General features: G+C 38.8%; 1 long non-coding RNA gene across 1 annotated transcript; it reads right to left on the bottom strand.

Moving 5' to 3' along the window:
• Positions 1–515: 515 nt before the first annotated feature.
• On the bottom strand, positions 516–3,477 carry LOC118734697. The gene is made up of 3 exons (XR_004992409.1): positions 3,299–3,477; positions 798–1,001; positions 516–739 (listed from the first exon to the last, which is right to left on the bottom strand). It is a non-coding gene; the product is annotated as an uncharacterized LOC118734697 (long non-coding RNA).
• Positions 3,478–5,441: the final 1,964 nt, after the last annotated feature.

The raw sequence follows: 5,441 nt of genomic DNA, 5'->3' as shown, positions 1-5,441 counted from the left end.
CCAGAAACCAGAAATCGAAAAAATGAACATAAAAGTGCAAAAATTCATGGAATCAATAAATTTATTTTTACTGACTCTTTTTTAAAATTTTTTATTAGGTACTTTTGAAAGTTGAGCGCATCTTGAGTTTATAGAACTTTTTATTAAACAAGTAGTTTTTAAGGAAAGAACACAACCGACTTCAATTCTCATATACAAATTTAGGGGTACCGTTAATTTCTTCGTGATCCAATCATCGGATCTCTAAACCAAATTACGGGTACCATCTTTCCAATAAAAAAATGATTATTGAAATCGGTTCACGTGGTAAAAAAGTTATGTATTCCGGCGAATTGATAACCTCCCTTTTTTTGAAGTCGGTTAAAAGTGTTTGAGTTCTGTTAATCTTATGTAAATAAAGTGCAGTTTATGAATTTTAAAACGTTTATTTATTTATTACATACTGTACATAAAACTTGCATAAATGTATTTTAAAGAGCGTATTATCACGCAAATTTTCAGTAATTTCCGGTGATATATCTTCAGAAATATAAAACCCCCCTAAAATATATTCCTGGGTGCGCCCCTGGTTTCAGTTATACTCGATAATATCCGACGATGAAGAGATGATTGAATTCAGGTTCTCGCAAGTTTCCTAGGTAGGAGCGTAAGACCTTATCCGGTTATAATCCCAGTCTAGCAAAGCTGTCTATACTGATGGCTCGCAGACAAAAAAAAAAGAATTGGATCAGGCAGTCATCTGGAATGACACTTCAAAGGATTGTGCACAAAAGTTAAAAAAAATGACAACGACTTACCTTTATATAATGGAGGCTTTGAGGACAACTCCAATGGCTACTTTAGAAATATTACTGTTCTTGTCGGCGATAGACCTTGAGTTAAAGAATCTTGCGGGAAATGCAAAGTAACTTCAGGCATAGCTCAATAGGCTTGAGGAAAGTTTGTGATACGGATTACATGGCACCGCGTGCCAATTGGGAAATCGTGTACCAGGCACTAATCTAAGAAAAAGGGTGGAATAAGGACCATCATTTCCGCCATATACTGTTTATATTTACAGAGATGGTTTAAAAATGACGCGCAGGGTAAAATTTGGAGTTGGAAAGAGTTGAGTCGCCATATCTCAGGCAGGGGTTTTTTGTGATTAGGAAGGCTACGGAATTTACTTACGTTGGAATGGAGGCAGCGATGGAGACAACAGCAAGGAAGCAATGGAGAGATTAACTATCTATTTGTTTAAAGGCCATGAGGACATCGAAGGAAAGAAAATAGTGGAAGTAATTTCCAAAGACTCAGTTTCCTTGGAAAACTAACATATAAAAGGGTGACATAAAAACATATCTTCAGAGGTAGATCGAGAAAAATATCAATACAGTTTGGCTACCTGCAAAACTGTATATATAATGTGCAAACCAAACGAAGATACGTACACGTTATTCTTACTGGCGTTATCAGGTAAAGATTGCAGTCGGATAACGTGTTTACTGACAGATCACTGGCTACTTGAGTCACACTCTCGTTTCTCCTATCAAGTGCAAGCTTGCCAATGTCCGCTAAGAGCTCCTGTGTGGTGCGCACGTAGTCAATATGGCCTGGGAGCTCTCGCAGGAGCTGGGACCTGTGCTTGTTCGAGTTGCTGGTTGGCCGGCAGGACCGTTATCGGCTCAGTCGCTAGGGAAGCAGTGGAGTCAGCTACCGCGTCGACTTGTATGTCCTGCGATTTTGACTCCTTGCTGTCTTTTTCCGGAACGGCATCGCCGTGACATATCTGTATCGATTAACGTTGAAGCCGGCTCTGTGGATGTCCTCGTTCTGGACCCTTTTAAGACCTGTCCATAATGGCATCCTGCAGTCTGTGTAAGTCCACAGGGCACAGGGTAGCAGCATGGTAATCACAAGGCAGCACTGCTTCAGCATAGCTGGGCTGCTGAGTGGTCCTTGATTACTTTTTGCCATATAAGCAAGTGTGTCCCGAAGAAGCCGGAGTTTTTTGAAAGTCTATTTCGCTCCTCGTCCTATCTATTGTTGGTTGGTTGACGACAGAGCTTCCTAGTAGCTATCTATGTATGTAGGATATAATTAGCGAATTGTGGTGCCCTTTGATGTACCTCCCGTGAGAAATGAGTTGTATCTATGTAAATAATAGATTGTTTGGTGGAATAATGGGGCTTCTTTCACTCACCCAACTTCGCTTATAGTGGTTCCTGATAAATGCTGTAAACTTTCTTCTAGCTGGTGTTTGCAGCTCGTTCTGTTATAGGCAAGTCCTCGATTCATTAATCAGATTCGACGTCTTCGTCCTGATATTTTCAAGCCAGATGGCCACAGCTTTCTTTACGTATTGCATGTTTATATATATGAGACCATATTATTCTGGGCAGTCTGAGGAAATTTAGATTAATTTCGCCGTGGACAATTCCAGAAACAGCACCGCTTCATATTCATAAAAAGAAAGTATCTTACTTTTGCCAATTCATTAGCTCACTGATTGCCTCTGATGTTCCTATATGAATATGTCCGGGAATCCATGCAAGAGAGATGTTGATTGATTGACACACTTAACGCAATTTCATTTTGTATATCCTGATAAGCTTAGATTTGGTAACCGGCGATATTATCGCTAAAAATGTCACCAAGCTGAACTCCTTATTTTTGTGAAACTCTTCCAGCATACGATTTTATTGGATTGAAAGATGGTTGCATCCTTTGCCAGACGTAGAGATAGAGCGGCACCGAGTTTTTCCTCGTAGACTCCGGCTTCTAAATACTCCACAGTCCATCCTCAGCACATCGGTGTAGAGAAAGTCAGCCTCCTTATCGATCACTCGGTCTCTGCTCCATTAACTTCTGCATGGGAATCGAAATTGAACGTTACAGTTAAGTCAAGTTTGTCCACCATTTAATCTGTCGTCTTTAATATTTACATAATTGTATTTCGTTATTGATCAACACGCACCCGAATTGTCTAGTTACCCACAGCCCTGACGTTTTGGGCCTCCGATTAGAAAGCCAATTCTTCCAATTGAAGGTCGTTAGGGATACGATTGAGGATAGCGTTTATGGCTTCTGTCTGGTAAAACCCTAATTTACTAACATTATATTGTTGGTGTAGTCTGGGCCACCAAACCAGGACACCAAATGTTAGAATTGGTCGTTTTTGTCTTAGTTTCTATTAGGCATTGCCTACGTGCCTTTCTGGCTCCAATTTTAGATGTTGATTTCTCAGGGTCCGTAAAAAAATATATGTATACATATGTACATATAACATAATTCCTTCATATCATCACACTGTACTTACTCGCATTAGATCCCAAAATGGTCTACGCCTCCCTTTTCCGCTAGCCACAGATGTTAGGTGTGGGGTACCTTCATACCCACTGTGTCGCAACTGCGCACCATTATCGTTCGCATATCGCTGATCGTGCGATTCTCAATTGTTGACCGCATCGCTGCGCATTAACGCGCAATTTCGTAAACACAGATGTTTGTAAGTAAACATATACCCTGTTGGAAAATAGCTCACTGAAAAAATTGTCATCGCCGAAGTCACTAATGCCGCCTTACGAGTATATCTGAAATTGTAGCTGAAAAATTAAGTCATTAAGTCTCAAATACTTGAAATTTAGCAGGAAGACATTAACTAGCTGATAGAACTGAGAAACTCGGTCGGCATGGACAAAGAGCGTGATGTGTCAAGCTCAGTGCCACGTCTGGTAGGAAAATCTAGCAAAATATTCCCTTCTTTCTAACAATCCTGGATGACACTTATGTTAACGAATGCTTTCCATATCACGCATGGGGTTTGTACTAGAGTCAGGTGTCAGTTTCCAACTGGGTACCTAGTACGTTCGCATAAGAACCTACAAAAATGAATACGGTATTTATGTGTGTAGTTATGTAAGTGTAAGTAAGTGCCTCCACTCATATGTTGGTGTCAATTAACGCCAGCCATTCTGCTGTCCACTTCAATTCAACTTCTGTGCACTTTAAGCTTTTGTTCGCTTATTTTCTACTCAATGTTGTTGTCGTTGTTGTTGTATTCCGCAGCTTTTATTGAAAGATTTATGAAATTGACTGCCATTTGACCATTTCGTTCGCAATTTAATGGAGTCAACGGTGTCAGTTAATAGACCAGTAGGCCGTACCGTGTGGCGGCGGCATTAATGCAACCTAGGCAATTTTCTCTCGCTGCCTTTGAGTAAGTAAATCTGGCATTATTATTATAATTTTGTATTTTTTTTTTTCAGATGCTTCGTCGGTATAGTAATAAATTTTGTTGTACTTGTTTTGCGTAAGATGAGCGGCAGTGTGGAAATGGCTAAGAAAAAAATAATACTAGCAATAATGAGTAGGTACATATCTACTCGGTAATTTTCTTCAAATACCGAGTATTTTTGGTATCTATATTTTTATACCGAGTACTGAGAAGGTATCGAAAGAGAGTGCTTGTATCGAAACTCGAATCGACAATTTTATTCACCGGGCTACATTTTATATATTTGAGGAACATGAAAAGGTAGGTATTATAGCTTTGGTTCGATGTTTATAAATGGCATACGCCCGACTGAAATTTTGTATACGGCTATCTTTTATAATGTACTAGTTTTAACTCACCCGCTTTGCTGAGTGTATGAAAAATCTGCTTGTTACATTCGAAATAATTTATTTTAATAAATCTTAACAATTCGCTTCATCCAAGTTGAATTTGCTTCTCTACACTGGTGGCAACTTTTTCACTTATAGTTTAGAAATAAAGGCGTTTCGAAAACATTTTGATACTAATGTGATTAATCTATCTGGAATCTAAGAAATAACAGCGAGCAAACTCAGCTACAGCTAAAGGTATGTAAACGTACATTTCTTACAATCATTCAAACAAAGTTAATTTCAAATTGAAAACACATTTCTTTCAAAATAACTTAAAATCGCACAGACGGAAGAACCAAAAAGATTGAAAAATCATGATACTTTTTTCTTTCGTCTGTCGATTTTAGAACTGGTTCGGAACTATAGAATTTAGGACTAGTTCGGAACTATCGAAAAAGGGATGCAGCGGGGGGCAATTGACACTTCCTAGGACATCGCCATGTTAAATTCGCCAGTTGCTTGCATGTAAAAGAGATTTATCGCGAACCAGTACTGGTTCTAAATGTACTAGAAGCGCACCAGCTCAGAACTAGAGATTTTCCCTACAGGGTATAAACTCAACTCCAAAATGACGAGTGGGACATTTTAACTCGTTTTTGCTCAAACTTTTAGTAAATTCTCTTTAACCATTGATTGGACAAGTGTAAAACTTTTAGCACTTGAAGTCAGATATCAGTTTAATAAGAAAGTATGAAACGTAATTATGTATAAAATTTACATAGAAATTTAAAATTTTCCAAGCGTGACGGGTGGGACAACGATGACAACCGCTTCTCTGAGTTGTTGTATTCGTT

This window comes from Rhagoletis pomonella, unplaced genomic scaffold (genome assembly GCF_013731165.1).
Source record: "Rhagoletis pomonella isolate Grant_MI unplaced genomic scaffold, Rhpom_1.0 Rhpom_scaffold_00002, whole genome shotgun sequence".
Taxonomy (NCBI): domain Eukaryota; kingdom Metazoa; phylum Arthropoda; class Insecta; order Diptera; family Tephritidae; genus Rhagoletis; species Rhagoletis pomonella.
This window is presented reverse-complemented; position numbering and strand designations above follow the sequence as displayed.